At 41.4% G+C, this 7,392-nt stretch overlaps 1 non-coding gene across 1 annotated transcript; it reads right to left on the bottom strand.

Moving 5' to 3' along the window:
• Window positions 1-7,079: 7,079 nt before the first annotated feature.
• Window positions 7,080-7,187, bottom strand: LOC112731179 (small nucleolar RNA R71). The gene has a single exon (XR_003166969.1). It is a non-coding gene; the product is annotated as a small nucleolar RNA R71 (small nucleolar RNA).
• Window positions 7,188-7,392: the final 205 nt, after the last annotated feature.

The following is a 7,392-nucleotide window of genomic DNA, read 5'->3' as shown; positions in this document are numbered from 1 at the left end:
TCTATTCCGTATGCTAATCGGAAGGGGGATTCCTTCGTGGTGGAATGTGGCGTTGTTCGATATGCCCATAGGACCTGTGGAAGCTCTTCTGCCCAGGCTCCCTTTGCATCTTGTAATCTCCATTTTAATCCGGCCAGTATGACTTTGTTTGCAGCTTCGGCCTGTCCGTTGGCTTGTGGATGTTCAACGGAGGTGTACTGGTGCTTTATATTCAAGTCGGCTGCTAGTTTTCTGAAGCCTGAATCTGTGAATTGAGTGCCATTGTCTGTGGTTATTGAATATGGAACCCCGAATCTCGTGACAATGTTTCTATATAAGAATTTCCGACTTCTTTGAGCGGTGGCATTAACTTGGGGCTCTGCCTCGATCCACTTTGTAAAGTAATTTACCCCTACTATGAGGAATTTAACTTGTCCTGATCCCTATGGGAAGGGGCCGAGAAGATCGAGTCCCCATTTTGCAAACGGCCAAGGCGAGGTCACGCTGATGAGCTCTTCTGGCGGGGCGATGTGAAAGTTGGCATGTTTCTGACATGGTGGGCATGTCTTTACAAATTCTGTGGCTTCTTTCTGTAGAGTTGGCCAATAAAATCCCGTCCGGAGTACTTTTTTGGTGAGAGTTCGTGCTCCGAGATGATTGCCACAAATACCGTCGTGTATTTCTTCTAGTACTTCCTTTGTGTTGGAGGTTGGCACGCATTTTAGTAAAGGTGTTGAGATTCCTCTTTTGTACAGGATGTTGTTTATGATGGTGTAGTACTGTGCCTCCCTTTTTAACCTCTTTGCCTCCTTTTCTTCTGTGGGATGCATTCCTGTTTTGAGGTAGTTGGCTATAGGGGTCATCCATCCTTGGTCCTGACTTGTTATAGTAAGGACTTTTTCCTCTTCCGAGATTGACGGATTCTGCAACATTTCCTGGATGAGGCTTCTATTGTTACCCCCTGGTTTGGTGCTGGCTAGTTTTGAGAGTGCATCAGCTCGGGCATTTTGTTCGCGGGGTATGTGGCAGATCTTATACTCCCCGATTTGTCCGAGCTGTTCTTTGGTTTTATCCAAATACCTTTTCATGGTGGGATCTTTGGCTTGGTAGCTCCCTGTTATTTGTGATGTAACCACTTGTGAATCACTGTAGATGTTGAGTTCTTGAGCTCTGACCTCTTTAGCCAGCTTCAAACCAGCTAATAATGCTTCGTATTCCGCCTGGTTGTTTGAGGCCGGAAACCCGAACTTGAGGGAGAGCTCAACTTGGGTTCCTTGGTTGCTTTCTATTATCACGCCTGCGCCGCTTCCAGTTTTATTTGAAGAACCATCCACGTAAAGGTTCCATTCTGTGGGGGTTTCTAGGGCATCTGTGAATTCTGCGATAAAGTCGGCTATATATTGTGATTTGATTGCCGTCCGAGCTTCATATTGGAGATCGAACTCTGACAATTCGACTGCCCATTGTAGAATTCTGCCTGCTAGATCTGTTTTCTGCAATATTTCTTTTATAGGCTGGTTAGTTCGAACTTTAATGGTGTGAGCCTGAAAGTACGGGCGGAGTCGTCGAGATGTTAGGATAAGAGTGTAGGCAAATTTTTCTATTTTCTGATAGTTCAGCTCGGATCCCTGTAGTGCCTTGCTAATGAAGTAGACAGGTTGTTGCCCATTTTTATCTTTTCTGACTAGTGCCGAGGCTATTGCCCGGTTCCCTACTGCGAGATACAATATGAGCAGTTCTCCTTCTCGTGGTCGGGATAGGATAGGTGGCCGTCCTAAGAACTCCTTGAAGTCTTGGAAGGCTTGCTCACATTCTGTCGTCCATTCAAACTGTTTTCCCTTTCTTAACGTAGCATAGAAAGGGAGGGATTTTATCGCAGTTCCTGCTAAGAATCGGGATAGGGCGGCCAATCTCCCGTTGAGTTGTTGTACTTCTTTCACACAGGTTGGGGTTTTCATGTTGAGTATGGCTTGACATTTTTCTGGATTTGCTTCAATTTCCCTTTGTGTGAGCATGAAACCTAAGAATTTTCCTGCTTCTACTGCGAAGGTGCATTTTGCGAAATTGAGTCGCATGTTGTGCTTCCTTATGGTGTCGAACACTTGAGCCAGTTCGGATAATAATATATCTTCGCTCTGTGTCTTTATCAACATGTCGTCCACATAAACTTCCATTATTTTTCCGATGTGATCTGAGAAGACTTTATTCATTAGCCTTTGATAAGTAGCTCCTGCGTTCTTGAGACCGAAAGGCATCACGATATAGTAGTAGTTTGCCTTTGGTGTTAAGAACGAGGTCTTTTCTTGATCTGGTGGATACATGGGGATTTGGTTGTATCCCGAATATGCGTCCATAAACGAGAGGTATCTGTATCCGGAGGAAGCATCTACCAGAGTGTCGATGCTTGGGAGTGGGTATGGATCTTTTGGGCAAGCTTTGTTGAGATCGGTGTAATCGGTGCACATTCGCCACTTCCCATTTGATTTTTTCACCAAGACGACGTTAGCTAGCCATAGTGGGTACTTGACTTCTCTTATAAATCCTGCCTCCAGTAGTGCTTGTAGTTGTTCTTCCACAGCTTTGGATCGTTCTGGCCTGAGTTTCCTTCGTCTCTGCTGCACCGGCCGAGATCCTGGGTAGACCGCCAACTTGTGGCACATTAGCTTAGGGTCTATGCCTGGCATGTCCGCGGCTTTCCATGCAAAGAGATCGACATTATCTCGTAAGAATTGTATCAGTAATTCTTTTGAGTCTCCTCTTAGGATCGTGCCAATGTTGGTCGTTTTGTCCGAGGTGTCTCTAATTTGAATCTTCTCTATCTCGCCTTCTGGTTGTGGACGGAATTCTTCTCGTTGCTGGGCTCCGCCCATTTCAATTGTATGAAACTCTTCTCCTTTGCCTCTGAGGTTTAGGCTTTCGTTATAACAGCGACGTGCCATCTTTTGGTCAGCTTTTATCGTGACTATCTCTTTCGGAGTTGGGAATTTCTTACATAGGTATGGGGTCGAGACTGTTGCGCCGAGTTGGTTGAGTGTTGTCCGACCTATGAGAGCATTGTAAACTGAACTTACATCAACTACGATGTAATCTATTTTGAGGGTCCTGGATTGGTCCCCTTTTCCGAAGGTTGTATGTAGTGGTATGTATCCTAGTGGTCGAACCGGGGTATCTCCTAACCCGAACAGACTGTTTGGATATGCTTTAAGTTCTTTTGCTTCTAAGCCGAGTTTATCAAAGGCTGTTTTGAATAAGATGTCGGCAGAACTCCCTTGGTCTATTAAGGTGCGGTGTAGGTTGGCGTTTGCCAATATGATGGTGATAACCATGGGATCGTCATGTCCTGTGATGACGCCCGACGCGTATTCCTTAGTGAATGTTATCGCTGGGATGTTGAGCGCTTCTTCCTCTCCTTCGACATGATATACTTTTTTGAGATATCTTTTGCGGGAGGATTTGGAGATCCCTCCTACTGCAAATCCGCCATGTATCATGTGGACATGTCTTTCTGGTGTCCAAGGTGATCGTTCAGTTCGTCTGTCATCCTCGTCCCTTCGTCTTTTTCTTTGGTCATCATCTCGGGTAGCCAGAAATCGATCTAATCTTCCTTCTCTCACTAATTTTTCTATGATATTCTTTAAGTCGAAGCACTCGTTGGTGGAGTGCCCTCGAACTCGATGGTATTCATAATATTCCTTCCGGTTTCCCCTCCCCTTTTGCCTTTGAGTGGTCGCGCTGGGGGATTTTCTCTGTGTGGCAGACTTCTTTGTATACGTCGACCAGGGATGCCCTGAGAGGGGTGTAATTATGGTACTTTTTGATTTTCTCCCCCTGTCGATCTTCTTTCTTTTTGGATTCCTTGTCTTTATCTCGGTAGGTGTTCCCAGATTTTGAGGTTTCTCCCAACCGAGCATTTTCTTCCATGTTGATGTATTTTTCTACTCGCTCCTGTACTTCGTCTAATGAGGTAGGGTACTTCTTTGATATAGATTGGCTAAATGGTCCCTCTCGTAGGCAATTGATGAGTCCCATGATGGCGGCCTCTGTTGGTAAGCTTTGTATGTCCATGCATGTTTTGTTGAATCTTTCCATGTAGTTGCAGAGGCTCTCCCGATCTCCTTGCTTGATCCCTAGCAGACTGGGGGCGTGCTTGGCTTTATCTTTCTGGATGGAGAATCGGGCCAGGAACTTTTTGGCCAGGTCGTCGAAGTTTGAGATGGACTTTGGAGGTAAGTTGTCGAATCATCGGATTGCTGTCTTCGTGAGAGTTGTTGGGAAAGCTTTGCAGCGAACGGCGTCTGAGGCGTCGGTAAGGTACATTCTGCTTCTGAAATTGCTGAGATGGTCGTTGGGATATGTGGTACTGTCATATAAAGTCATATCTGGGAGTTTAAAGTCCTTTGGGATTTTGGTTTTCATGATCTCCCTGGTGAATGGATCCTGTTCTTTACGTGAGCTTTCATCAGGAGTGATCCGAGGGGCCTTCGATTTGAGACCGGCTTCTAATTGCTGTAATTTTTCTTCCAACTCTCGATGTCGCCGTACCTCTCTTTGTAGATCCTTTCCGATTTCTCGTTGTTGTTGGGTTTCTTGTTTAAGTTGTTTCAAGTGATCTTGAAGAGCTTCTATTGCTCCCGGTTTAGATGTATTTTTGTCTCCATTGGATTCTAGGGTGTCTTCTAGTGGGGTGTCTGCATTTTTGTGCGGCGTTCTATTTTCTAGATCTGAATCGTGGTCGTTGTCACGGTTATCCGCCATGGTGATGGGATGACTTCCAGGTTCCCCGGCAACGGCGCCAATGTTTCGAGGGTTACCTGAAATTGGAGGTCGATCTCGGATGAGATCTTTCGTACTCGTCAGAGATAACGCGTCCGGCTGGCTGGTGGCGGCCGGAGCTGTTGTGCTTGACTTGTTGGACTAGCTGCACTGCTGATCCTTGGCCACTGGAGGGTGGGGGGTACCTGCAAGAGACTCCGATGCTTAAGTTAGCACGGGTATTGAGCAGGTTTTTATGTAGAATCAGAGTATGAGTTATACCTGGGTGCTCCAGTGTGTTTATAGTAGATGGGGCTGACCTTTTTGATAAGATAAGTTAGTTATCTTATCTTATATTTATCTTATTTTGGGTGAAATCAGCTTATTTTTAAGGGAACCGCCTTTATCTCTATAGGCTTGGATTGCCTATGGATTTGGGTCGTGTTCCTCTATTTGGGCCCTCTATCGGGCTCTCCTGTCGTTTTGGCCGAGTTCCTTAAGAAGAAGTCGGTCCGCTTGACCTGAAGAGGTTGGTCGCTTTGTCGTTTAATCATCCCAGGTCGGATAGCTCGACCCAGGGTATGAACACATTCTTCTTGTTTGATCTTCATATTTTCTTGTTGTGTGTTGCATCTTGTTTTTCATATGCATTCTTGCATTCATAGTGTCTAAAAATTAAAAATTTCTAAGTTTGGTGTCTTGCATATTTTCTTATTTGAAAATTTTTCAAAAATAAGTTCTTGATGTTCATCATGATCTTCAAAGTGTTCTTGGTGTTCATCTTGACATGCAGTGTTCTTCCATGCATCATTTTTGATACAAAATTTTCATGCATTGTGTCTTCTTATTGTTTTTCTCTTTCTTCATTAAAAATTCAAAAAAAAAAATATCTTTTCCTCATTCTCTCATATATTTTCAAAAATTTGGTTTGATTTAGTCAAAAAGTTTTTAAATTTAATTGTTTCTTATGAGTCAAATCAAATTTTCATTTTAAAAAATTATATCTTTTTCAAATCTTTTTCAAAAAAATCAAATCTTTTTCATTTTTTTTTATGATTTTTGAAAATTTCAAAATGATTTTCAAAAATCTTTTTCGTATTTTTATCCCATTTTTTCGAAATTAATGCTAACAATTAATGTGATTGATTCAAAAATTTTAAGTTTGTTACTTGCCTAGTAAGAAAGGTTCAATCTTTAAATTTTAAAATCATATCTTTTTGTTTCTTGTTAGTCAAATAACCAACTTTAATTTTCAAAATCAAATCTTTTTAAATTTCTTTTTCAAATATTTTTCAAAATAAATATCAATCACATCTTTTTCAAAATCAATTTCAAAATCTTTTCTAACTTCTTATCTTTTCAAAATTGATTTTCAAATCTTTTTCAATTAATCTTATCTTTTTGTTTGATTCTTAATTTTTTTCAAAACCACCTAACTAATTATCTCCCTAGTTTTCGAAAATCACCTTCCTCTTTTTCAAAATTCCTTTTTAATTAACTAATTGTTTTAAATTTTAATTTAATTTAATTTCATTTTTCTTTTTAAAATTTTCGAATTCTAACTAATTTTAAATTGAAAAAACAAAAATATTTTTATTTTATTTTATTTTATTTTTGAATTCTTCTCTCTCTCATCTCCTTCTAATTATTTATTTATCTACAAACACTTCTCTTCATCTCAAAATTCGAACCCTCTCTTCCTCTTGGTGTTCGAATTTCTCTTATTCTATTCTTTTTTTCTTCTACTCAGATAAAGGAATCTCTATACTGTGACATAGAGGATTCCTCTTCTTTTCTGTTTTCTTTTTTTTTTTCATATGAGCAGGAACAAGGATAAGAATATTCTTGTTGAAGCTGATCTTGAACCTGAAAGGACTCTGAAGAGGAAGCTAAGGGAATCTAAAGCACAACTCTCTGGAGAAAATTTGACAGAAATTTTTAAAAAAGAAGGAGACATGGCCGAAAATAATAACAATGCAAGGAAGATGCTTGGTGCCTTTACTGCACCAAATTCCAATTTACATGGAAGAAGCATCTCAATCCCTGCCATTGGAGCAAACAATTTTGAGCTAAAGCCTCAATTAGTTTCTCTGATGCAACAGAACTGCAAGTTTCATGGACTTTCATCCGAAGATCCTTTTCATTTCTTAACTGAATTCTTGCAGATCTGTGATACTGTTAAGACCAATGGGGTTGGCTCCGAGGTCTACAGGCTTATGCTTTTCCCGTTTGCTGTAAGAGACAAAGCTAGAATATGGTTGGACTCTCAACCTAAAGATAGCCTGAACTCCTGGGATAAGCTGGTCACGGCTTTCTTAGCCAAGTTCTTTCCTCCTCAAAAGCATAGCAAGCTTAGAGTGGATGTTCAAACCTTCAAACAAAAAGAAGGTGAATCCCTCTATGAAGCTTGGGAGAGATATAAGCAACTGACCAAAAAGTGTCCTTCTGACATGCTTTCAGAATGGACCATCCTGGATATATTCTATGATGGTCTGTCTGAGTTATCAAAGATGTCATTGGACCATTCTCCAGGTGGATCCATTCACCTAAAGAAAACACCTGCAGAAGCTCAAGAACTCATTGACATGGTTGCAAATAACCAGTTCATGTACACTTCTGAAGGGAATCCTGTGAGTAATGGGACGCCTCAGAGGAAGGGAG

This window comes from Arachis hypogaea, chromosome 12 (genome assembly GCF_003086295.3).
Source record: "Arachis hypogaea cultivar Tifrunner chromosome 12, arahy.Tifrunner.gnm2.J5K5, whole genome shotgun sequence".
Lineage (NCBI taxonomy): Eukaryota > Viridiplantae > Streptophyta > Magnoliopsida > Fabales > Fabaceae > Arachis > Arachis hypogaea.
The sequence above is the reverse complement of the archived record's forward strand: the minus strand, read 5'-3'. Positions and strand labels throughout refer to the sequence as shown.